The following is a 27,806-nucleotide window of genomic DNA, read 5'->3' on the forward strand; positions in this document are numbered from 1 at the left end:
AAATACGGCACATACGTACCAGTCTGTATTCGTCCGTCGCGACGGGGCTGACGAGGCAGCGGTGCCGACGGCTGGGCGTTCGTAAATTTGTTGTGGCTATCGCGGAATGGTCGCTTTCCCGTCCACCGCGTATCCCACAACTCTTGCCGCTCGTGCACTTAGAAGCATTGAGCGTTCAAGTGGTGTGAGGTTGTTAAATGCAAGCCCGAGCTCCTCTGCGAGAGTTTTTTTCTCCGGATCAGGCGATTCCATGACTAGGGCTGCGGGTGCACTAGCTAGGTTTTACTAGTATTTTTAAAATGGCCGCCGTCTCGGTCGACTCCCGCGTTTGGGTGCTATATGTTTCATGGACCGGCTCGTATGACGCCATTGTTCACGTGACGAAATGTGCAATTTTAGCGGGAGATTTAAAATTTTGGCTTAAATTGCCTTATTTCTCAGTGAATAAAGTATCATTTGCTTCCGGGAAAGCGCTTGGGGTACTATGAAACACCTAATCTTTCGAATAAAACAAACTTTTGTTTTCTCTTCATGGCTCCTATAAAGATCGTCCTCCGACCGCGGGACGGACTTGACGTCGCCAAATTGAATGACGCACAGATCAGAGACGGTGTTCTCTCCGCCGCACCAATCAAGAAGGAAGAAGCCGAAGACGATTTACTTCGGACAAGCCCCAAACAAAACATCATAGTAGTCAGGACCCCAAATATGGCCCACGCCGAGAAGTACAACGGAATCCGACAGCTCTGTTTCGGCGAGCACAGTTACGAGATCACCGCATACGCCGCCCCCCCCCCCCCCCCCGGAGGACACTACCAAGGGAGTGATCCATAATATTCCTGACTATGACACCGCTGACGACATCACACGCAGCCTCGTCTACAAGAAGAACACAGCGGTTTTACAGGCCCGACGCATGGGCAAAACGAACTCAGTCAATATCGTCTTCGAAGGCCGCCGCGTCCCATACTACGTCTACTATAGAGGTGCAGAGTATCGCTGCTTCTTCCATAAGAAGAAGCACGAATTCTGCACGAGCTGTGGTCGACTCGGACACCGTGAAGATGTTTGCCCCCAACCGGACAAGCCCTTCTGCAAGAGCTGCAATCTCGAGAACCCACCAGACAATCATGTTTGTGAACTGAACTGTGCAATCTGTGGCAAAGGCCACACGACTGGTGACAAGAAGTGCCGTAAAAGGTTTAAGACTCCTTTTCTCCTCAAACAACGTCAGTGGGAGAAACAGCATCGTGGTTCCAGACCCAAAGACAGCCCCACGGACACGAGCAACACCGACAACAGTGCCGGCCCGGAAGGGCACCACCGAGAAGCAAGAATCGCGGAGAAGAGGAGCCGCTCTGGTTCGTTTCCTCGACTCCCTCCCCCAGCCGCAGAGAAGGAGAGCACTGGAGGCCTGCACAAATCCCGTTCCAAGTCTCGTCACCGGGAGGCGAAGCGCAGAGAGTCGTGCTCTGCCTCACGCTCCAGACTCGACAAGTTTATGGTGGATCACAGCAAGGTGAGCTGGGCCAGCACGGTCTCCCGAACTGCTCCATACAACACACAATGTAAGTCAGGGCTACCTTCTGCAGTTGAAGCAGAGCTAACGCATATCAAGCAAATGCTTGAGTTAGTTATCAGAGAAAACCAACAGCTTAAAGCAGAGAATGCCCAACTCAAGGCCAAAAACCTCCCACCGCCGGCAGCGCGGCCTAACGGCCCCATTGCTGAACCCGTAACGCCAATCCCAGTTTCCGTTAATGCAGCAGTAGAAGTTATGTGCGAGCCCGAGGGGGATGCACCGCCCCTTAAGCGAAAAGCGGGAACTGAACCCGGTGACCCGACAGCGCAAAGTTTATCGAGGAGCTAGAAACAAAAATAGATGCTCGTCTCGAAAAACTGCAAGACATGTTCTCCAAATTTGCGGAGTCGGTGAACAAGCAATTAGCAAACTTGAACACTAGGGTACTCGCTATTGAAAACGCCCAAACAATAGCACAACAAACACCAGGCGTAGGCGCATACAAATCCCAAGCCCTATTCAAGGCCCAACATGGGGGAAGGTGCCAGAACATTCGATAACACCAGCGGACAATATGGCCCAGAGTAACAATGCAAATATGTACGTCATTTGGCAATGGAACTGCCGCGGGTTCAAACGAAAACGGGGAAATTTATGGCAGTTTTTAAGTAATCAGCAGCAACCGGAGACGCCAGACTTAATCGCTCTCCAGGAAACGGGAGGCGAGGGTACATTATCAGGCTATAAATCGTACTACGACTTGAACTCGGGTGAATACAAAAAAACCGTTACTACCCTAGTGGAACGTAACATCCCGGCCATTCAACACGATACTGGCATTGCGACCGTAGGCCACGTCCTCGTTGAAATTTTATCGGGTAAAAAACGCGCAGAGGGCAGCCTTTTTGTGCTTAACTTGTACAGCAGCCCCCGCCAAAAGCACCGATTTGCAAATCTTTTTCGCAAAACATTAGACATAGCCCGAAAACTGGCACTTATTATTGTGGGTGACTTTAATGCACCGCACTCTGCTTGGGGGTATAAGAAGGACCTCAGCAAGGGCCGGCAGCTTTGGCAAGATGCCCAACAGATGGGCCTCACCCTGGTCACTGATCCTACTTACCCCACAAGGAAAGGCAACAGTATTAGCGTGGACACCACACCAGATCTTACATTCACAAGGAACACACGGAACGTCACATGGCTGAACACCCAAGAAAACCTAGGGAGTGATCACTGCATTTTAAGAGCTACCATCCAATCCTCGCCAACTAGGGCCACAGGTAAGCAACTCAAAATCACAGACTGGGACACTTTCCGGCAAATTAGGGCTGCTGAACAAAATTCGACTTGTGCAGTGATAGAGGACATCGCAGCATGGACATCAGATGCACATGTCCAGGCAGCAACCAAAATTATACCCGAGGAAGGCAACATACATCAAGCAGACTCTAGGCTACTACACATGTGGGAAGCCAAGGCGGGCCTTGAAAAACACCTTAATAAGCTGAAACTCAACCGCAGCCTTCGCAGGCGGCTCGCCTTACTAAATAGAGATATTGAGGATTACGCCAACCGACTCACGCGTCAAAACTGGGACTCTACTTGCGATGGGATGGAGCTCCAGATGGGACTCGCGAAAACGTGGAACATCCAGAGATGCCTGCTAGATCCAGAAAAGAACAAACTTACTCAGAGACACAATCTCAGTAAAATACTGCATGAATACAAGGGCACAAACGACGAACTTATTCAAGAAATCAGAAACCGTTACCTTGGTACTAACCCTACAGAGACTCTCCCACCCTACAAAGGACCACCAAATCCAGAACTAGAGCGTCCCATCACTACAGCAGAAGTGCGATATGCCATACACTGCCTACGTACCAAGTCTGCCCCGGGTCCTGATGGAATAACTAACAAAATGCTTAGAAATCTGGACGATAACTCAATAGACGCACTCTCCAAGTACATGAACCACTGCTGGGAAAGGGGAACCTTACCACCCCAATGGAAATCAGCTAGGATTGTTTTTATTCCTAAACCAGGCAAGAAACTCCACCTCGAAAACTTAAGACCTATATCGCTTACCTCGTGTGTAGGCAAACTATTGGAACACGTCATTCTCAGTAGGCTCAACAAATTCATGGAGGAGAAAGATCTGTATCCCCACACCATGATAGGGTTCCGACAAAAGCTCTCAACTCAGGACATTATGCTCCGACTTAAGCACCAAATTATTGATGCAGACGGGTGCTCACAACTAGATACAGGGCTGTACTAGGCGTCGACCTAACAAAAGCCTTCGACAATGTGCGACATGATGCAGTGCTCTCCAACCTCGCCCAGCTTGAGGTAGGAAAAAAGGTCTATGACTATGTCAAAGATTTCCTCTCGGGGCGGACTGCACAACTACTTATTGGAGGATTGGAATCTGGCGAGATCAAAATTGGTAGCAGAGGGACGCTGCAAGGGTCTGTTCTCTCTCCCTTTCTCTTTAATGTCGCCATGATTAATCTGCCACAGCAGCTAAACAAAATAGAAGGACTGCACCACAGCATATATGCTGATGACGTCACACTGTGGGTTGCCGGTGGCAGTGACGGAGAAATTCAAGAAAAACTACAACAGGCGATAGACGTGTTAGTGGCTTATGTGACCCCCAAGGGGGCCTTAGCTGCTGGCCACAAAAATCTGAATTGCTTATTTGCAGACCAACCAGGAGAGGCTGCAAACGAGACGGCGATGTTGCCAATATCCAGCTATATGCGGACGGCAGACCCATTCCTATGGTACAGAGCACCAGAGTCCTTGGTCTTCGCATACAGGCCAATGGTTGCAATACAGAGACCATAAAGGCTCTCGAAACGAGTGTACACCAGACAGTCCGCCTCATCTCCAGAATTGCCAACCGGCATCATGGTATGAAAGAAGGTAACCTCGTCAGATTAGTGCAGGCTTTTGTTCTTAGCCGCACAGTCTACGCGACGCCCTTCTTGGCACTAAAGGCCGATGAAAGAAAAAAAATCAATAATATCATTAAGCGAGCCTACAAACAGGCACTAGGTATACCCATTATGGCACCAAATGAACGCTTTGGAGCGATGGGGCTGCACAATACCATAGACGAGCTTGTAGAAGCCCAAAAAATAGCACAGCTAGAAAGACTCCCCAAAACCACAACAGGCAGACACATCCTACAAGAGCTTCAAATCACCTATGCGGCTCAACAAGGAAAAATGGTGGATATCCTTAGCGAGCAGAGAGCACGTATATACACAACCCCTCTGCCCAGAAATATGCATCCCGGGCATAACCTAAGGCGCAGGAATGAATGAGCCAAAGCCCTACAAAAGCGATTCGAACGATCTGATGACGTGGTCTACGTGGACGCGGCCGAGTACTGTGGACACAACGCCATGGCCGTGGCAGTAGTCGATCGGCAGGGCCATTGCATAGCCTCCGCAACGATCCGCACGGACACTCCGGAGGTAGGAGAAGAGGCAGCCATTGCACTGGCGCTTTCTTCTACAAGAGCGAAATACATAATAAGCGATTCCAAATGTGCAATCGTAAACTTCGCAAAGGGAAGGATCTCACCCGAGGCCCAAGGAATCCTTAGAGGATTCAAAGAATTAAGACTCCTAGGGTCCAAATTATATGGGCACCGGCGCACTCTGCACTTTCGGGGAACGAAAACGCTCACGAGGCAGCTCGAGGTCTGAGCTTCCGAGACTGCCCAGAAACACCTGAGGCATCGTTTCGCACGGGGGGTAGGGACCGCATGGTGACCTATAGGGAGATAATCGACCATTACAGATTAGGGAGGGCCAGATATCCCGCAGCTCATCGCACCTTGGGAAAGTGTCAGTCATGGCGTCTACTTCAGTCCTACACTTTTCCGAACCCGGTGACGTACAGTCATTGTTACCGCGGTCTATACGAAAATAAGTGTAAATTATGTTCAGCAAGGGCCGACCTTGTACACATTTTATGGGCCTGCCCCCTTAAAGTGAACACCACACCTCAAGTACTAGACATCACTTCCTCAGAGCAGTGGGGGACCGTGCTGCTCAGTTCAGACACGGACGTTCAACTCCGGGCCGTCCAGATGGCCGAAGACGCCGCCAGGGAGCAAGGACTCCTGGCCGCCGTCTGAGGGGGGAAGAAAGAAGGGGACTCCCATCTCACTTCTTCCCTAACCCCCGTCTCGGGCTCAATAAAGTTATGCACTCACTCACTCACTTGCCGGAGCGCGCGTGCAACGCCATGCAAACGCAGCGCGCGCGAGAGAGAGAAAAAAAAAATGGCAGAAAAATATAACAAAACTACGTGGTGTAAAACGTTACGTAAGGTTGGTGGTCACGTGATTTTTTTCGCTGTTTAACTCCTTCGTCCTCATGCAAATGCCGGCCCTCCCGTAGCGTTTCGCCCCGGCATCTCGGGTTGTGACCAGCTCTGGCTGTGTACTCGAAAAGAAATAACTGTTCTCGGAAGTTGCTCAACGTTGTTGCCGCGCTATTCCAGTTCGCGATTAATTTGAACCGGGCCTATTATGCAAGAAGATGTACGTACGCCCAATGATTTTTATCGGTGGGCTAAAATACCAATAATAACGAGAGCATTTTAAATGAATTTTCACGTAGCAGTAGCTGTCAAGTGGGCACACGATTTCGCTTGCCATGCCAATCGCGCAAATTCGTTGCAGCACGAATGATATTTCCTGATAGCCGTGCGCAGCAATTGCATGCTTTTTTTATGAAAAACATCCGCGTATCTTTTGTAGTTTCAAAGAAATCAAATTGTTCCGCCGGTTAAAGCTAACCCGAAATCCTGGATAAATGGGAAGTTTTGTATTGAGATTTGAATTGCATGTTTTCTGGTTATATTGTTAGCATTAAGAATTTGTTTTTGTTCACTAGTCTGTTTTGTTTTAATAATAGTTCTTTAGCATGAGGAGCTATATACAGTCAAACCCGATTATAACGAACCCGGGTAAAGCGAATTACGCTATATATCGAAGAAAAGCAAATATGTCACGAAAATGCATGCGAAGCATATTCCTTATAACGAAGTTCACATCGGATATATGCGTTGTCTCGGATCGGCGATTGGGGTGCTGATTGGCCATGATTGAGATGTTGAGCCTCGCATAGACCGACGTGGCTCCCGACATCTTCCGTAACTGTTTCAACGCACGGAATTTACGACGGAGCCCATCCAGCCAGCGAGTCCGGACACAGACGGCATCAGCGGCGAACTGCACGAAGAGCTCGCCAACGTTCCAGATGCTGTGCCCAAAGCAGTGTCGCCAGAGAATTTCCTGGGTGTTGACGACGATGTTCCTGTCAGTGTGAGCCCCTCGAGCGCACACACCGTCGCTGATGTCATGGCAGCTGGTGCTGCTGAAAGCACCGAAGAGACTGAGGATGTCACAACGCAAAGCCTTCCGATGCTTTATGAAGCGCTTTTGGCAGCCGATGTTCTCCGCCAATATTGCTTCGATATTGAAGGACACGTACTTGAACTGGTGCAAACGATGTCTCGTGTAGAGACTGCGGTGCTAGTTAATGCCGCCAAAACGAAAGCGAAAACAAAAAAATCACCCCTTTCTTGTAAAGTAGGCAGTTAAGGCGGAAAGTAGCTTTTAATGCATGCAATAAATGGATTATTTTGTGTAAGGTAATAGCATACTTAATGTGTTCGTTTCGTTATGTGAGAATGTCAGGGGGGAAGTCCCGCGTATTGCGAACTCGTAACGAAAAATTCGTTTTAGACGGGTTAGGATATATCGAATTATTGGATATATCGAACTAATCTCGGCGCATATTACAGTTCGCTATAACCGGGTTTGACTGTACATCCCGTCCTCCTCCTCACAGTACGTTGTACATTTTGTAAAGGGCACGTGCCCCATGCACGATGCATGTGCCCAGCCTCCTCACAAGCATCACTACTAAAGTGGGCTGGAAAATCTCGTACAGCTGACTGCGAATTAAGCAAGTCGGCATTGCACCAAGCCCAGCACATGGAAGAAAACACAGTATGTTGAGGGAGTCACGAAATGCTTTCACCCGCGGCCGCACTGTTCAATAGCATCCCAAACCGAATGCACTGAAAAGGGAAATTTCTCGCGCAAGGGTGAAGACAAACGCAAGCGAAAAGAAGAAACTCGTAGAGCAGACACGCAACTATATACACCGCGGCCGCAACTTTGAGCCCAGCGGACCGGCCGCGCACGCCGTCAACGCTGCCGCCGGAGCCGCCGACACAGCGCAACTCGCGACCGGAGCGCCCTCTCAGCGCCTAGGGTAAAGTCGCGCCCGCTTTGGAAGGCGCAGTTCCGAAACTGAAAAAGTATACCTAGAGTTCCTGTATATGCTCCCTACGGGTGCTCCCGTAGGGAGCATATACAGGAACTCTAAGTATACCAGCACTGAAATCCCCCTAGCGACCCGTTTCGAAAGCAGCCGCGGAAGTTTCCGGCCCACTCCCCACTGCCACAGCTGCTTTCGGGGCCCGTTCACGACTGAGATTTACCTTTTGTAGGCGCTGAAAATACATGTTATGTGGAGCAGTCACTCTGTTCGCAAATGTGGCACATTTACGAGAGTGTATATGTGTCTGACGCGATCTTAGTCTGGTACATTCGGTCTGTACAAGCGGCAGGTGTGCGTCACAGGTCGGCGTCGCGAAACCGGGATTTGCTAATGGAGATAATTGGGATTCCACTGCGCTTAAATTTACTAACAGTGTCTCCGTAAGCATAGTTTTCTCAAATGGTCATGCTATGGCTGTACACCACGATGTAAATCAGCTTTGTGCGCTTATATAACCTATAGCGGAGCACTCATGCCTGACAGCACGCCAGTTATGCTTGCCAATATCATACCTCGGATATTGATCACTACCCTGGACATAAATTTCACGAACATTCTACGAAAGAAGTACGATGGATAATCTAAAATTATACCCTGGGTCAGCGCACGAGAAAAAAATTAATGCTGGGGCGTCTTGCCGTGAGCTAAACGCCCGCAACATTCCTATATGCTACATATATCCTCCACGAGCAGCGCGGAGAAGGGCTTCTATTGGCGGTGAGATGTTTGAGTGGCGCCCCCTGGCTCTGACGTCGGCTTAGGGACTCGCGCTGCTGTCGTCTGCTACACTCCGCTTGTGAGGGGCAGCAGTGCCTGTACTAGAAATGGCCCGCTTTGTTGCTGTAGTGCGTTAAAAAGCGTATTTCTAATGACTCAGTTATTTTGCCAGCTTCTAACGCATCTGAATAATTTGAAGCTGTATCCCCCAAAGTTTGCAACATACGAAGAGATAGAGAACGAATTTCTTCAGACCATCGGTCAGAAGACCGTGTGTAACTCGTCCTTTCTAGCTTATTCGCGAGGATCAGCGATCAGAGCTTGTCGATAAGTATTAAAAATGCGTGGGTTTCCCTGCAGTATTTTTTAGATGCTCTAATGAAGACTCAACTGTCTAATGCCACGTACCAAGCAGCGGCCCCTACACGCGCATCGCACAGCAGGAAATAAAGCGGCTTTCTTCTATTTCTTTCGGTGTTGCTGTCTTGTTTCAGATTAATGTTTCTTGCTTTTTTTCTGCCCAACGCTTTAATTTTTCTGCGCCGTCACCAACTTCTTATTAGGCGGTTTCGGAATGTTTGGGAGGCTCACAAAGGTCGTGTGGATACTTCCTTCATGTTGTATGTCATACATTCCCTTCTTCACAAATTGGCTTTCATTACGGCTGCGTGCAAGAAGGTGCATATTCGCAACGTGCTTTGTTTATTCACATGCAAATACAATGAGAATGTTTGTGCTACGCCCCCGCGATCGCGCCCTAAACGACGTGGTCCACAATACTCGAAGGCGGATTTTGTGCTCCGAATTTCTATCGTAATTATATCGTTATCATACCGAACTGACTCTCAACTCGAACAATGATGACATGATTACAGTGTTGAAGGCATGATATACTCGCTAACTAACGTAATAAATAGTATACGTGCATATATTACAAGAATCGAAACCGAAGAATTCCAAGTAGCCCTTATTGCTTTTCAACCCTTCCAGGCGCGAAGAACAAATCCTATTCTACTCGGGATGGCGTTCTATGATTTGAAGAAAATTACTTTTACTCTCTTGTCCTGGACTGAGGACCCGTCCCACTAACCAGATCGATTTAATTGTTAAATAAAGTTTTCCCCTCCTCCCCTTACTCCTCCTCCTCCTCTTGAGTGCAGTTTTCCTATAACGCATATCCGAATATCGGGAAGATATGGCTGTGCAAAATGTCCCGAAATATCCCTCCAGGTCTTAACAAACATATATGTGTTACTATAAATTTAACGAAGACGTGACTCGTTTTGCTCAATAAACCTCCATACTGGTAGATGCCTGGTATAGAATCAGCACGCCCGTATATACACACTGGGTTATTTGGAACTCAACCTACAGTTTTTGCAGTCTATAGTGCATGTCGGCAAATTTTCATGCCTTGACAACGTAAAGTGATGTGACAAAACACGTTCGAGCGTTCGGCATGGTTGCAAAAACTGTTTTACCTTACATATGATTACCGGGAATCGTAATGCCTTCTGCCAAAGCCAACAGCCCTGAAGGCCTAGAATTTGTTTTGGTCTTGCATTTTCGCTGTTGTCGGTTATTAGCAGCTGACTGTTCCTTTTGTTCGAATGCTTACTTAAGAAGCTGACGCCTAGCTCCGACTCTTCGCGCTCCGCTCAGGACCGGCTTCGCATGGAATGGGGTGGTTCCGGCAATGTTTCTCCCGTAGCGGTATCCAAAACTATACTTTAATTGACACCATGAGTTAGTGTAAGCGATTTTAATCCTATTATTATGATAAAAAGTTACCCACACGCCAATTCTGGTGCGGACAAGCATCAGACATTGACCGAGCGCAAAGAAACAGCAGGGAGAGCGATCCTGAGTGAAGCAGACGACAAATTCGAGAATCCCTAAGCTGACGTCACGGAGGCGCGCTTCGCAGCGCCGCCTGTGTTCGCGCTCACCGCCAATAGAGTAATGCGCGTCCGCGACTAGACGTTTCTTCGAAGCATAGTCATATGGCGCAGGGAGCCTGCAGAATCTAGCACAAACGGAAATCAAAGGGCCTTATCAGATATCCCACTCTTCTAACGGCACCTTTTGTCAGTTGTGAACTTGTGTACCTCAAAATATGCGTCCACCGAGTGATCAGCTGTTCGTTCAAGTCTAAAAACTAGAGCAAGGTGGACGCGTAGCTTGTGTGTGTGATTGCTAAAACGTTCCTTGATTTCGCTCCGCATTCGTACACAACGATAGTTAAGCGTCCCCCTCCTTCCTCCTCCCCATGTCTCGCTAAATAGCAGTACATTTCGCACACTAGTTGGTCTCGTGAGTCCTACCCGGCTTAAGTTTAGACGAACGTCTTTAGCAGTTCAGAAGCTGCACTGGGTCTTTTTTTTTTTTTTTTTCATTCCGTACTAGCTGTTCTGTTTTTTTCCGGACTTGCAGACCATTTATTTCTTGCGTGGTTTAATTGACTTTTCTTGGTTTTGCTTAAAGGGGCACTGACACAAAATTTTGAAGGCGAGATAACTTCGGAGATAGATTGGTGGGAACACATATACATCATCTGCAAAATATCAGCGGTGAATACAGCCTAGAACATATTTAAAATCAATTTTGAAGTGTGCGAAACGCAACCGAGCGGCCAGCAGAGGACCACGCGCAAGTGTAAATAAACAACATCCAAACACGTCACGAGTTTGTGTTTGCCGCTTCCGCACTGCCGGCTCGCCGCTCCAATCGGAGGGCCGGAGGGCGGAGCTTCTGCTCTCAAGAACGAACGACCCTATCGTTGGCGGCGCAGGCGCCGTGATTTCGTCAGCTCATCGGGCAGCTGGCCGCGACCAAAGTTCTACAGCGATTCCAGGCACTCTGTTTCTATTACTGTTTATTACCATTGGATGCGGAAACGCGCCGGAGGCACGAAAAGCCCACTCAGCAAGCCGCACGGTCGCTGTGCAGGCGGCGGCCACGGCCGCGAAGTGGCCCACGCCGGCGCAGGTAGCTCGAGTGATAGCTTGTTACCGCTGCACGAAATTGTCCCCAAGTCCCGACCATGGTGGCTTACATGAGAAAGGAGTTAATGATGCCATGGAGGGTTGCATTAAAAATTGTCATCTGCACCGCTTACGAGAGCGGCACTCGAATATCCGCCGCAGTGCTAAGCCGAACACATCTGTAGGCGGACCTGTAGGCAGACCGGCCGGCTGCTCCCAGCGCGCGTCTTGCCACCCACCGTCTCGAGCGTCGCGCGTCGTTCGTTAGCCGCGGTAGCATTTGCACTCGCAGCGCCTGCGTCACATCCACGGTCGCTTTTTAATTAGGCGCCTCACGAGATCAGTACGGGGGGGCATTCGCAGAAACTGCTGTCGATGCGGATTCGACAGTGCTACGGCGGCTCTGCTCTGTAACTGTGATATCCCTCCGACGGTCACGTGGTCAGCTTTGTTCACACAAAATCCACAAAATCCATCGTTTTGCGGCACTCGCTGAAACCGAAACTGCGACTGGCCGCATTGAAAATGCCTCTAATTAAACAACCGTCGCACGCTGAAGCAAATGAGGTTTCTACAGGTTATAAGTAGGTCACTAGCTACTTATCGCAACAAAAAAAAACAAGATGCAAAATTTTTGTGTCAGTGCCCCTTTAAGGCATGAGTGCCCATCTATCGCGACGCAGATCCTTTCTTAACATTTTCGCGTGGCTTATATTCTTATAAAAGGCACAATTTATTAGGTATTGGGTAATCACATCCCCGAAAAATATTTTTCTACGACGTATATATATTCGAAACGAGGCCGCATTCGTTGTCCGCGCTGCAAAACGAAACAGTATCAGGTCTAAACGAGGTGACAATAAAATTCACTTGTGCCGGACGTATTCGGAGGTGACAGCGGTGGTATGCTGCTGCCGTCGCCGACGCCCGTAACAGCGGCCAAGAAGGGCGCAGAACCGTGTTCCCCGACAGCGATTGTTGGCGTTTGAGCACCCTAGTGACCCTACCAATACGTAGCGGCTTTTGAAGTGCCCTAAACCTACTATTTACTTACAGACGTCACCATAACAAGTTCTTTAGGGCGCGGAAGCACAAAAAGAAGCGAAAGAGAACCAAAACACTGCATGAGCCCCTATCAACCGCGCAGCGCTAATCCCGTCAACGCCGCGGAGAAGCGGCGGCAGGCGGTGCAGCGATCGCAAAGCGATCGCAAAGCTACGATAATTCCTAGGGCAGTGCTTTGCTTTTTGAGGCGAGAGCAGGTTGCGTGCGAACTAAGAGTTTTGTGGGGAAGTATTAACAAAATGATGGGGTATGTGTGGTCTGCGGAAAAGAAACAGAAACTATGCGGTACATAGCGTTAGAGTGTGAGGGTATATATCCAAATCTACATGAAGGGAATATTGGGCTTCCAGAAGCCCTAGGATTTAAGGGTATCAGAGAGGAAGTTAACTTCAAGGCTGTCGAGGGGACGAAAAGAAGATTAGAATGCTGGTGGACGAAAAGCAGAGAGGGGAATATTGTCTAGGACAGTTACCACCTGTAACAGGGAAAAGAAAGTATTTCGGGCCTGCCCTAAGCAGCGCTAGTATTAAACCAAGAGTGTAAAACATGGTTATATTAGTCCTTTTTGGTAAGATGACGTGTCATCACCCCGCTTCAAAGGGGAAACCAATATCAATCATCATCATCATTCAGGCATATGCTATTACCATCATCATCACCAACCTATCTACGCCCACTGCAGGGCAAAGGCCTCTCCCATTAGTCTCTGTAGCGAGAGGGAACAAGAAAAAACGATGTCCCACCTCCCCGAAGGGGATCGTGCGGAATTGCGAATGCATTGGGTGCACCGATGAGTGCGCTGCGGCAAGCAGTCACGGAGAGAGGCGCGCGCTCCACTGCATTTATATATATTTTTCCGAGCGCAGCGAGCGGAGAGAGGGTACGCGGAGAGGAGAGAGAGACCCGCGCAACACGCCCGCCCCGCGCGCGAGCTCTCTCCGCCGAGCTCCGCGATGCGAGCGCCCTCACACGCCCGAGCGCGCTCCTCCTCTCCACTCACTCTCCGCTACTCCGCCCGAGCTCCGCGATGCGAGCGCCCTCACACGCCGAGCGCGCTCCTCCTCTCCCCTTGCCCTCCGCTACTCCCGCCCGAGCTACGACGTGCTCCGGTTGCTAGGCGCGCCACAGCTGTTGCTAGGCGCACGCCGGCCAATGCACGACAACCCCCGACTAAGAAATGCTAAAACCAGACGTCCGGCTATCAAGGATGCCTACGAAACGACTGCCGCGAGAGCCGCGCTCGTGGAGCGAGCCCCCGCTGCCTGTCTCGTGGCGCGCTTCTTCCTCTTTATTCAACATACTCCCGCGGCCCCAAGTTGATCAGGGGTTTGCTTCAAAAAAGCACAGCCGCTGCACATGACGACGTATTTCCCGTCCCGATGACAGGCGTAGGGAACACGAGCGCACAACTCCGTCGCGTCCGGGAAATAGTTGAAGAATGCGCCCAAGTTGCGAGAAGGCCGGCGGCGAATTGTCCTGTACGAGCACTACGTCCCCCACTTGGAGCCTGGAGGGAAGCTGCGCTGTTGCCTCGTGAGCGGATCGGAGCAACAGGAGGTACTCTCGTTTCCATCGACGCCAGAGACGCTCCGTTACGATTTGACGGTGCCGAGCTCGTCTGCGTAGCTCGCTGCCCGCGGACAGCGGTTCTGGAAGGGCGAGTTGCTGAGGCAGGCACGTGCTGCTTTTGCACAGCCAGAAGTGCGCTGGGGTCAGCGGGTATGGCTCAGCCGCGTCTGCCGAGAGATACGTAAGGGGCCGGCTGTTAATTACTGCCTCGACTTCGCAAAGCGTCGTCTGCAGCTCTTCAGCAGTCAGGCAACTACGGCCGAGGATTCGCCGTAATGTCTCCTTGGTGAGCCGGATTAAGCGTTCCTACCAACCACCCCACCACGGAGCTCTTTCGACGTTAAATTTCCAGGAAATGTTGCGGCCGCTGCAAAAATCGAGGACGGGGTCTTCCGGAGCCGGACGGAGAGAGCGTGCGCAGTGGTGGAAGGCTAAGGCGCTATCCGAGTAAATTGCCGATGGAATGCCGCGTCTAGCGATAAACCGCCTGAAAGCAGACAAGAAGCTCGATGACGTCATCTGAGATGTAAGCTCAAGGTGGACGGCTCGTGTCACACCACAGGGGGAAAACGGCGACGTAGGCCTTTGTTTGCGCAGGGTTCTTCGTGCGACAGAACAGCAGTCTACACCGACAACGTCGAACGGACTGGATTCGGTGATACGATCTCGGGGTAGAGGCGCAACTGGAGCTGTTTCTGATGTGAGTTTGTGTCGACGACAAAGCAAGCATCCGTGAAGCACTGTCTTCACTTATTGACGACCCTTGATAATCCAAAATCGGTCTCTCAGTTCTGTGAGAGTGCTGTCAACACCCGCGTGCAACAGGCGCTGGTGGGTTTCGATGATTAGTAGCCGGGAAAATTCGTGACGGCCCGGCAGAATGACGGGGTGACGGGTGTCGACCGAGGATCCTAACTGCTGTAGGCGTCCGCCGACGCGCAGGATTCCATCGTCGTCTTAGAACGGCCGTAGTAAAATGAGGCGAGTTGCAGTTCCGGCACGCTGACCACGTGACAACGCTCGTATATCCTCGGAAAAGGCTTCGTTCTGTACGAGCCAGAGCCAGTAGCGTTCCGCTTTGAGAACTTCATCGCTCGTCAGTGGTCCTTTTGCTGAATGCGTTAACTTTCGCGTATTCTCGAAGAAGCGATGTATCCAGGCAGTTACCCGAAGAAGCCTGGAGTACCGACTGTACGACTTGATACTCAGCAACGACTCAGCTGGCGTTGTTACTAGCGCGCATAAAGCTGTCTGTAGAAATGGCGGTTCACCGACGTCCGCAACTCTTTCTCTGTCCGTTGGCCTATCCTGAGATTGCAGTGTGAGCCAATGTGGGCCATGCCACCACATTTCCGTGGCTGCAACAGCGGATGCGGCAAGGCCTCGAGTAATCAAATCGGCTGGGTTATCCTTGCTGCGACGACAATGAGCCTTGTGCCAGACGTTGTATCTCGGACACGCGATTTCTCAGGAATGGCGGCCATCGGCCCGGTTCCCGCGCAATCCAATGCAGGGCGATTTTTGAATCGGTCCAGAAGAAAGACCGAACTTCTGACAGGCACGGTAGCCGTTTCAGGAAATCGAATAGTCGGGCAGCTATCAAACAAGCGAGGAGCTCAAGGCGTGGGAGAGAGGTGGTTTTGATCGGTGCAATGCGGCCTTTGCTGAGCAGCAGGTTCACTTCCCATCTTCCGGTTTCCCATGATAATAACCGGACGTAGACTGCAGTACCATAGGCTCCCAGGCTTGCGTCAGCGAACACGTGGAGCTCTCGATTGTCGTGTTCCGTGTACTTCATCGTGAAGGCATGCCGTGGCAAGCAAATGCGTCTTAGGTCGCTGAGCTCGCCGCACCAGCTGTTCCACGCATTGAGTTGAGCCGTCGGCAGTGGTGAATCCCACGGATGCTGCAGCTTCCATAAGTCTTGGAAAATGATCTTCGCTCGAACGGTGAAAGGGGCCAGAAATCCTAGAGGGTCGTAGAGCCGCGCGAACGACTGGATCATTGTCCTCTTTGTCACTGGCTTTGTGGATACAAATGTGGCGACATTGTCCGCACTTAGCACGACACTGTCGTCTGAGCGGTCCCACTGCATACCAAGCACCTTCATGACAAGGGTCCCCTCCTTCCGTTTCGAAAGCCACGTTGTCTTCAAGGAATTGGCTTCGCAGGGACGAAAGGTTGGAGGCCCATTTCCTCAGTTCCATACCAGCACCCGCCAAAATGGACCTCGACACGGCGTAGACACCTTATAGGCATCCCTCCAAAAACTAAAGCGAAAATAAAAAAGAAAAACGTGTAAATCGAGAATAACAATCGTGAAAACGGACCAAGCGCGTACCGCCCTGCGTTTGCACAAAAATGCTTAATTTCATTGTTATAATCACGTAAATGAAGATACTCGGTCGCATTAAATTTCAAGAAACTAAATAGGGCAAAAAAATGTAATAACTAAAAAATTACAAAAGTTAACTCAATTACCAAATCAAACATATTGTGTGAACCATGCATTGGGTTTGTTTATTTGTGTTTTGCTTTTGCCGCCCGGCTGCGCCCGTCTGTGTTATCGGTGTTGTGTGTGCCAAGGGAGGCGCGTGTTCCGTTCTTTCTTTCTGTGCCGCATGTGTTACCTCTTCTGATAGGGAGAGCGTTCCCAACTAACGCGAACAGCCTAGAATAATCTTCGCTGATCTACAGTGTTCTGGATACAATTCGACTATTCCAAAACCCTCGCGCCGAGTGATAAATTCCCGCTGAGCAGATGCCGCGGCATTCGAATCGTCGCGCTCGCCTTCGCACGTCACTTTTTTGAGTGCTGCTTCCACGCCTGTATTCTTTGAGTTGTTAGGGGAGCACAAGTTCGCTCCAATAAACTTGTTTGCCTTGAAGATAACTGCGTCGTCTGTGGCTTCGTGATTAATATTGTCGCCATAAGCGATGTTTATCCTGAAAACCCCTACACATTTTCAAATATTGGAATCGGAAAATTTTATTGCAATATTTATTTAAAACATGTTCCCCGGCCTTCCTGAAGCTCCAGACCATCGTGCAGAGGCCTAGCCTGCTGTGCGATATTCGCCAGCTTTTAATGAGAACACGTCAAGACCGCAAGCAGTGACTGCGGCAGGACACGGGCAGTTCAAGATTAAAATTCTGAAACGGAGGAGGGGGTACTACGTCGTTTGCCCAAAGAAGACAAACCCAACATTTGGTCAGGACACAAGTATACTAAAAGTTGGAACTCCCTCATCCATTATGGTCCACCTAACTAAGCTCAGGAATGCCAGTATATGCCTCCAGCAGTGCCTGTAGGAGCGCCACTGAAATCCCCCTAGCGGTCCGTTCCCAAACACTGATTAATTTGAAACAAAGCTTCATCCGTTGTCCGTGCTGCAAGACGACACCAACCTCTCTCTGTGACAATATGGATCTCATACATCTCCCCCCAGAAAGTAGACAAAACATACGGGTCTACATTTCGGTGCAGAACGTTTCGGTGCAGGACGTTTCGGTGCGGACATTTCGGTGCACGGACATTTCGGTGCACGGACATATCGCTGTACGGACATTTCGGTGCGCGAACATTTTCGTGAACAGACTTATCGACAAACGAATTATCGCGTGCACGTGTGCTTGATTGTCTGAAACAGCCGTTCCGCCTTTATTTCCGCGTAGCGAAAAACAAACCACTGATGGCATATTTAGATTGATGCCTCGTTCAGAAAACCTCGTTCAGAAAACTCCTTTTATTCAGCCAACTGATTAAATTCTTTTGCGGATATTCTTAATTTATATTAATCTACATTCGCTCTTTTTTTTGCCACACGCACATCAGCCGATATGTTTACGATGGTATGATGGGTTCTATGACGATTTTTTAAAATTAATACGCACTCCAACTATCCAATGAAAGCAGCTTTTAAAAACTCACTGTTTCTCCCGTAATGCATCAAAAAGTATGAATCGTTTTGTATGGGTTGTGCTGACCATCTGTTGTCACCAGTTCCTTTTTTTTTACGGACACGTCTAGAATATCGTCGTGTTGGTGCGGAGAGTGTAACTCAAAAAAATTGCGACGGCTCGATTGTCTCGATTTGTTCCTACACCCGTGAAAATATGTATTGAAGGTTCGTGTAGAAGACCTATCTGTACAGATGAAGTGATGGGAGGGGGGATGGGAACAACCCAGGAATCCCACTACGTGTGAGACAATCGAGCCGTCGCAATTTTTTTGAGTTACACTCTCCGTACCAACACGACGATAGGCTAGACGTGTCCGTAAAAAAAAGGAACTGGCGGGTGTAGTAAAAAATGGTCCCGGAACAAATGGTCCGAACTTCAAAGTAGGAACAAATTGTGCCGGAATTTACGGGCCCGGAACTTATGGCCCGGAACAAATGCAGTTCCGAACAAAAAGTTTGTTGTTGATGGTGGGTGACCTGTTTTTATGAGCTCACCTGCTGCTCTCAGTAGTTGTTACGCTACTGCAACACGCCGGCAAAATTAGCAAAGCATGTCAGCCAGCAGTCTTCTAAACTTTGCAGCAAGATAAGAGGCGTAATAATAGCTACATTGCATATTTTCGGAGAAAAACAAAAGTATCTGCTGTGAGCTACAAAATTACCAAGGTCCAAAATCTTGATTAGTGCCGCTTCGCTTGATCTGAACTGTAGGAAGCATTTCAGATGGAGAGCACCGTAACGCAGCTTATCTAACGCAATAAACCATTGATCGTGTAGAGTTCTTTTTTTGAGAAATCGGCGAGCGAGATGCACTAGTACACCTCTATGTTGTCTGATATTCCGCGGTACCGGCCCACTCACAATTTCGATACTTCACACAACCTAAATAACACGCGTATATACTGTCACTGTAAATAGGCTCACCGCACAGGCTCCAGCTGGACTCGCTTAATTCTCAAGCGTGAATAAACAAAAGAACACAAGCAAAGGAACCACAGCAGAACATGCACGTACGACGACAAATTTTTATGCAGCATTTAACTCAAGCCAATTCAGCCTGAGAAAACACATTTACACACTCAGATGCAAAATACATTGTGCCAAAATACAAACGTGTCAATTTAAATACACCGACCCCCTCTATCCTTCCCTCATGAAGGCGCCCATGAATATGTGCATTTCTGGTGTGACCATTTTTTCCTACTTTGAAGTTGGGACCATTTGTTCTGGGACCATTAGTTCCGGAACCATTTGTTCTGGAGCCATTTATTTCGAGGCCATTTGTTCCGGTACCATTTTTTCCGCGACTGATTTTCACACTTATTTTCATCCCATCATAAGCCCCGTGTACATGGACGCGACGGGGGCGGGGTGAGTTGAGTGGCGGGTTCAGCTTACCTCGACGCGTCCGAGTTTATATGAACCCCGTCCAAAGAATCGAGGTGAGGGGAGCGGCGGGGTTCCCGGAGAAGGGGCTACCGTATTTTCACGATTCTAACCCGCACCCTCTCTTGCTAAAAGCTAGCTTAATATTTGTGTGCGCGTTACAATCGGGCTCAAAACAGAAATAGGCTTTAAAGCCCATGCGCAACGGACACTAAGTATCCGCAAAATCCAACTCAATCCAATAAAAACAATCCGTCAACACCACGTGAGTGAATTTCGGCGCACTGATACCTCAATGGCATGCCGCATACCCTGGTCAGCTGTTGCACATTTTTTTGTGCTTCTGCTTAGCCCCTAACGCTTAGAATTATGAAGATCAAAGAACTTGAAATCGCAGCCAGCTTCAGTGTTCCCCGCTATAACTTTATTTCCAGCAGCAGCTGGATAAGCAACCTTGTGAAGCACAATTCATTTTTGGCTTCCGGGGCTTCATACGCCAAATAAAATCTCCCTCTTCCAGGTACGTGGTGTCATGTCTTTTCCATGTGCGCCGTACCGTCAGTGTCACATTGTTTTGTTTTTTTTTCAAATTTTCCTGCGCGAAGTTACCCGCGCGTTACGATTGGGGGCGCGTTAGAACCGCGCAAATACGGTATTCTGCTCCCCGCGGCCCGCCGACTCAGCCCGACGAGCGAGCTAACCCACCCCCTGCCTCCGAGTTGACTGTACTCGCCGCGACGGCTCTCTGACCCACCCCGTCCGCTTATACATGGAGGGGTCGAGTCCAAAAAACCTGTTTATTTCGACTCAACGCGCCCTCGTCGGGTCAATGTAAACGGGGCTGTAATAGTTCGTCCCAGCAGTCAGCCCCCTTCTTCAAATATCTATCTCCCCAAGATTTCTTTTCAATGTATTATTTCCGGTTTCCCCTGCAAATCTGACAGGCCGAGTGGAGTTCACGGTCTCCGACGCGTCACCGCAAAGACATGTACTGACACAATAGAGTTTTACTATAGCGTTTTGTGCCTTTGCGTACGTTAACAAAAAGCCACCGAAGAGGCCCCCGAGGACACAATGACCATTCTCGTTGGACCCTGTGACACCCCCTCGAGGAACAACCTTGCTCGCTGCACCCTTCCGCGCGTCGCGGTCATACCGACGGCGGCCCCTCTTTAGGAATCGCTCCTTCTTCACCCCACATATTCACACTCCGGACATTGTTGGTTGCAGAATTGTCCTCGCCTTCTTGGATTATAATTGGAAGAAAATTTGAATAGGCTTGTGGGGCGAGAGCTGCAACAGTCGTCTTCCCGTTTTCGGCGCCCACTTAAATTCCCTGTACCGAGGAGGCCCACTGCCCAGCGATGCCACTGTAAGTGCGACCGCTGATTTTTTTTTTTAAGCAGAACCGACAAAGAATGCAACGACGACGGTAATACAGAAAATCATGAAAGGGGAATGCACACGTGCTTGCCCTTCCTTTTCGTTTTTTCGCGACTGTTTGGGGGTCGGAAAGCGTAGAGTGAAATCAAAGCGATTCAGCAACACTTTGATTAAAGGATTGGGGATGTTCAAATGAATAATAAAAATTATTCATAAAAAAACTTGAACGCAAGTAAATAAATCACCGTAATTATTACATCTACCATCAAAACAGGGTTAGAGGCACGAATTCTCCGGCTTGGTTTACCTTTCGTTCCCGCGCAGTGCGGCCCACGCACAACTCTCGAATGTTAAAATGGTGTTGCCTGACGAAATGAAACTATTAATGCTACAATGTTAAAGAATGCCTGGGACATTCAGTAAACCGAAATGTCCGCACCGAAACGTCCTGTACAGAAATGTCCTACATCGAAATCTCCGGATCTCAGACAAAACAATCCCCTGCTCCTGTTAACTCTGCTCCTGCAGCACTTAGCAACATCGCATTTGGATCGTTTCTTCGCCTTCGTTTCTTTACCGTTGGTACGAAAATCCATGGAATCCGTTTTCTGCCAGTACGAAATGATGAGGGAGCCCCATATGACAAGCTAATAGTTGAAAGCATGTGGAAAACAAGAGTATGCTCAACCGCCGCATTTTCTGATACACCTTTGTATGCGTCTCCGCTTTCGCTGGTCTGTCTTACGATGCGAATTACGTCAGCATCACACGGGAACTACGGTTACCAACTTTTCAATGAAGGAAGTTGGGACTGTGAGGGGCGGGGAGAGCACACACTAACTGAGGGATAGAACAAGATCAGTTTTCTTTACAGCCGTACCCAGACAAATCCACCGTTTTGTTATCGTTGCGGCCTCCTCTTGAATAGGTACTTCAGCAATTTACGTACTGCTCCCAACACTTTCTCTTGCTCTAGAATATTACTCTTAAGAGTTGTCACCCTTCATGCGGACGTTAAGCTTTACCTCCAGCTCTGCCCAGACAAAAGTTCCGTATCATGACGCGTGTTCCGTATCATGACGCGCCTTGTTGGGCGTGTGTTGTACCACCTTAAAAATTTTAACTGGGCGGTCTGGGACATACAGTATAGTTGTCCCGACAGGGACGGCGCGGAACTCGCGACGTTGTAGGAAAATCCGAGATGGTTGGTAACCCTAACTGGGACACGCCACAGCTTCCTTAGAAAAGGATTCTGCGCGGCTGGTATTCACGTGTTGCATTAAGGTAATATCATTTTCAGGTGTGAGCCGCCGCGGTGGCACTGTGGCTATGGCGTTGTGCTGCTGAGCCCGAGGACGCGGGTTCAATCCCTGCAGTGGCGGCCGCTTTTCTGATGGAGGCGAAAAGAGAAAACGCCCGTGTGTCGAGATTTCCTCGCATGTTAAAGGGACACTGAAGTGAATTTGTCAAGCTCCCGTTTTTGCTTGCACTGTGTAGACTGGCTCAAATTAACACACTATTCATCGTTTATCCGGTTGACAAATCGGTAATTATTTTACAAAGCGCGAAAGAAGAAAAACTACCATGCGCGGTTTGCGGCGGCCGCACCAACTAAAGGCTGTGACGTCAGGAGGGGGGGGGCACCGTGATTGGACGATGCCCAAGGTTAGCAATCAAACAAGTTTCGGTTTCTGTTTCGGTTCTGTAAAACAACATGCTTGACATCCGATGGCGTTGTTGGATGGCCATTCTCGATATCTCAGTAATCGCCGTACCACGCTTCTGCCATGTTGTCGGCTGTCAAATGTCTAAGATAAACCTCCCAGGGCGGCTTGGAATCGTAGAAATCACTAGACGAGGCCTACGCAGTGGATGAACGCCCTCCGCGTCACCGCAGACTCTCAAACGCCATGCGCTTTTCCCGCATATTCGGAGCTTGCCTCACTCATGTCTGTTCGTAAGAAGCTAGTTCGCACCAGGCCAAGGGTGTGCTGATTGAGGCCTGGGTCCACTGCCCGCAAGCAGTCGATGCCTGTGCCAACAGCACGCCAACGAGAACTCGCTAGCGCGTCATTGCCAGTATGCGCGCGTTCTGCGATCTCGCTTGCGGAGCAGTGAACGTTACGGCCCAAAAAGGGTGAACTCAGTCCAGAAAACATCGGCCGCATACTCTCGGGGATTCGAACCTGCGACTTTCAAACCAGTAATCCCAGCGCCTCAAACCACTAGGCCACGAGCCGGCACTGACGGGGATGGATATATAAGGTCTATAATGTATAATCAGTTTACACTTTTATTTATTTTAAGCATTTCAAGTACTTTATGTGACTATTTGTTGTATAGCGCTCCTGCAGTAAGCGTTCCCCAAACTTCCACAATATCTCACGTCTAGCAATTGCATTTCTTTGACGGAAAAGCGTTCGCAGATGTGCGGTCGTGCTGCTGACCACTGTGCTTGTTTACCCAGCGCAAAAAATGCTTCCTGCTCCCTAGTTTTGCGCTGTACGGTAAAAGTTTCAGTTGATTTTATTTTCATAGTACCTATATTGACTTCGCTGACTCTTCTCCCGCCTTCAATTGGCCTTAGATTTTCCTACTAGCGTAAAGTCAGCGAAGCGTCGCATGTGCACTTGTGCAGCGCTTGTGTGGAGCGACCCGGACACTGAGTTTGACACAGTGTACAAACTAACAAAGTAAAGAAAGGCACATTCTTTCATTCACAAAAGTGTTGTGGCTTAGTTTAAATTGAGCGAGCGAATAGCGACGACCCGTCGGCGGCCGGCGGACGAAACGCTGGGCCGACTGACTCGATCGGTAGGTCGGCTGGTCGGCGAACCGTGCAGTAGCGCAGCCATTTTCCAGCTCATCTCCTGCTGACGTCACACGAAAACGCCACAGAAAATGGGCGAGCGTAAAGAGAGGAGGACAGCATTTTCGAATTAATTTTTCTAGTAAATAAATTCGCGTAAACGCGGCCAGAGTGGTCGAAACAAGGCCTACGGACTCCGAACTACAATTTGCGCTAGTAATCCCGCAATGTTTACAAATCGCTTCAGTGTCCCTTTAATAACCCCAGGTGATCGAAACTAATCCGGATGCCCCCACTAGGGCGCGCCTCACAGCCGGTGTTTTTTTGACGCACAGGTGTCAAAAAACGCATGGGCTACGAGGCACTCATGATTACTTTTGATCAACTTTTCCAGTCCGGACGACCAGCTTCGGTTGGTGGAAAGGGCCGTCACAGCTGGCGCCACGAATGGCGTCCTGAAATGAGGACACCACTCCGCAATTTTTTGCTAATATGCTAATAAAGAAGTTTATTCTTTCTCATAGCTCATGTGCAGCTTTGGTGCGTTAAACCCCGCAATCAATAAATCATGCATCCAGTCCACGCAGCACGCGTCATTAATATACAACTTTTACGTTTCACAATTCTCGCTTTCGTGAATCTTGTGAAGCGCGCACATTGCCGCTCAAAGCTGTCGATTCCTGGCCACGAGTGATAAGTGCCACGAAGAAAGGAACAACGGCAACTTTTGTTGTACTCTGTCAACGTGCGAAGACTGTGCAGACGCGGGTTCAAATCCGGTCAGGTCGCACGTGCGTTTTTTTTTATTTGCTCTTACACCGGCGCCCAATTTCTGGACCGGAAAACAACGACAACAAAAGCCGGAAAACATCGGTGAAAACATCAAATTGCGAAAATGAGCCAACCGGAAAAATACATAACTGGCTAAGTCACGACGCCTAATTGCGATCATGGTGTAAATGTACCGCAATGGCGAAAAGAAACAAAAGAGGTCTTCAAAACAACAAAATAACTCAGCATGTTTGACACTCACAGCAAAATCTGGCTGTGAAGAAGTCGCAATGAAGGCAGGAGACGTAAGAATACTACGCATTATATATTAGACAAACCTCTGAATTTCTGCAGATTTTTTATGGTAGCTTTCACCATTTCATTTCCTCTGTTTTCTTTTTCTCAAAATGTTCTAGTTAACTGGCCTCCAGCGCAGAACCTGTGCCCTCAGGGACGCTATTGTATCACAGTGGTCAACTACGACATTGGATAGCTGAACTGATGCGGATAAATTTCCCGTTCGTTATGCAACAAATTGCTGGCGTTAATGATCGTTGTGCATGCTTGAGCCAGGGCCACGGTTCCGGAGATCCTAACTGCGCTTTCGAAGGCCCTTCCTATGTACCTGCAGATCTGATATGCTGAAACCCGCTTCCTCTGCACTCTTCCCGTTCTGTGCACTCCTGTGCACCCTTTCCAACCATTCAAGCTTGCGCGCTACTGCGATCGCAGTATCGCAGTAGCGATACTGCGCAGTAGCAACTGCTACTGCGCTAATCAACACTGTTCCCGTGTTGATTATCTCGTTTCATTCCTAGATATTAGCGGCGTTCCTCTAAAGGCGAAACCACATGCAACGTTTTGGTCGCGTCTTGCGGCCGTCTGCGGCGCCTGGCGCCGACGCGGAACGGGCGTTGGAGAGGGCGAGCAACCACAAGAGACGCGCGACAAGCATATCGGGCCAGCAGGCGCCGCACCCTGATTGGTCAAGTCTAAGCACGCTGATTGGTTGGTTTACAAGCGGATGTGACGTCATTTTTAAAAATGGTTTTTTTTTCTCTCTCTCGCCAGGGCAGTCATTTGGCAGCGTGAGTTCAGATGACGGTTCTCTGTACCGTGGTTCATCGTTAGTGCAACGCCAGGCAGCCAGGTTCGAGTGATGTCGTTACGCGGAGTTCTAGTTGGCGACAGCCAACTCAAATTCATGTGCAGGTTGAGGCTGCGCTTGTTGCCGTTTGTGGAAACCTGCACATTTAGCTTCGGTGGCCACAACACTCCCCGGCTGTCCGAAGCAGTGTCGCGCTTGCGTTGCCGGCCGGCAGATTTCGCCGTTCTCTATGTTGGGGGGAACGACCTAGATCGGACCGGCGCAGATCCGCAGCGGATATGTGACAGCATCAAGGTGTGTACAGAGGAAACACTCGCACTATTTTGTTTGTCTGTGAAGGCGGGATGGACATTAAATGTCGCCCTATTTGTGTTGTAGGCCCTGGTGACCCAGCTTCAGCGCGAGGTGGCCCCTGCCGTGTACGTCTTCACGGTGCTGCCTCGTGGCTTCCAGTCGGCAAGCGCGAGTTCCACTCGTCGCTTGCTGAACAGGAAGCTAACGGCCACCCTGAAGCGTATGCGGGACGTCTACATACTGAACGCTGAGGTAACAATGGACGAGCTCGTATAGGCCTACGTGTATTGTTTTGTTCTCTAGTGGCTACGTATAACTATATTTCTAACGCTGTCTTAAAAAATTAGAAATTGTACACAACTTTAGCCAGTTTTGCGTGGAAGTATGTGTATAGAAGGTACCATTCTGTTGTAAAAACATGTTGACCGACCACGTGCTTCGCCTGCGACGTCGCTGTGTTCTCGAAATGCATGTTATCAAACTTGCCGTACCCCCTAGCGTTTGCACTGAAATACGTTTATAGAGTCGGAATTAGGAGCTAAAGTCCCACTTTGTATGAAACTTTCGAGAAGTCCGCCTTACAAAATTAGTAATGGCAGAGTGCCACTAAATGTTTGCTACATGGTTTAATACCCCGGCTACATTAGGATCCGAATGTCATTCAGCATCCGCCGTGCTACACTACAATTTCGATGGTATTTGAAAGATTTCACAATTGATCGCCGTGCTGTAGTGGCACTGTTGTCGCCCCGTTCCGTTTTCGTACAATAAATAATACAACGATCAAATTTAGGAGCAGTCTAAGGCAGTAAAATGATGTCAAATTAGAAGAGGCACCAGTTTTTACACTAATGTGGCGGCTGTCTTGCGTGTTTTTTTTTTTTTTGCGACTGACCCACTGGTTTTGAGAGTATTAAAATTAAATATGTCTGTTTCATATTTTAAGTAAATCAGCAGTGAACAAAGTTCCTCAAACAAAAATATTTTGTTTGTTTTACGTACGGAAGTATTATATTTTTTATTGCCAATCAAAGACGCTGCGTTCGAGACTGCTAGAAATGGCATTTGAAATCCCAAATTTTTCTTTTGGTGCTTATTTGGCTCGAATCTCATTTCAGCTGAATGTCATTTCAACACATAGTGTAGCAGGGGCATAAAAAGAACTTATTTATGGCAGAGGCACACTAAATGTTTGCATACATGGTTTAAAAAGAACTTAGTAGTGAACCGATGCCTGCTTCGCATTTCTTCCCGAGTCCTGTTGTTACCAAACATTAAATATCTGTACTGTGAACTGTGCTTGCATTTGCCCTGGCAGTCTGCTTGCTTTGTTGTTGAATTTGTGCGCAGCACCGTTTCCTGAACGCGACCAAACAGCCGAAGCGGTCCCTGTTTGCTGCGGATGGATACCACGTGTCGAGGGATCGTGGCATCGACGAGATGTCCGCGATCCTTGTGAAGGCGCTGGCCAGGCGGTACGGGCGGGGCATTCTCTCGCCAGACCGAGCTGCACCTGGTGCCAAGTACACCTTCTCCCGCTGTGTCCGCTGTGGAGCCAAGGGCCACGAGAGGAATGACTGCCTGCAGTACTGCTCGCCATCCTGAGGTGCAACAAGGCACCACCGAAGACCATCGGCTTGCTAAAACGGCCCTTTTCAGGGCCACATATTTGCCTGCCATGCGGGATTCGCTGCAGCCAACCCTTCTCACCCCGTAACCTGCTCTCTCTAGTTGTATGGTCAGCATAAAACCCTACTTGGTGAATAGGTGGTGGAGAAAACTACTTGCACATTCATTGCAGTACAGGCAGCCATGATTTGTGCTTGCCCTAGGCCGAGAGGTGCACTTTCTTTTTA

The 27,806-nt window shown here is 49.2% G+C and overlaps 1 pseudogene; it reads left to right on the top strand.

Annotated features, from left to right (window-relative positions):
• The first annotated feature begins 531 nt into the window (after positions 1-531).
• On the top strand, positions 532-27,555 carry LOC144154802 (uncharacterized; annotated as a pseudogene).
• The last annotated feature ends 251 nt before the right edge of the window (positions 27,556-27,806 follow it).

Source organism: Haemaphysalis longicornis, unplaced genomic scaffold (genome assembly GCF_048455015.1).
Source record: "Haemaphysalis longicornis isolate Haplotype H1 unplaced genomic scaffold, Haemaphysalis longicornis Haplotype H1 scaffold_93, whole genome shotgun sequence".
Classification (NCBI taxonomy): domain Eukaryota; kingdom Metazoa; phylum Arthropoda; class Arachnida; order Ixodida; family Ixodidae; genus Haemaphysalis; species Haemaphysalis longicornis.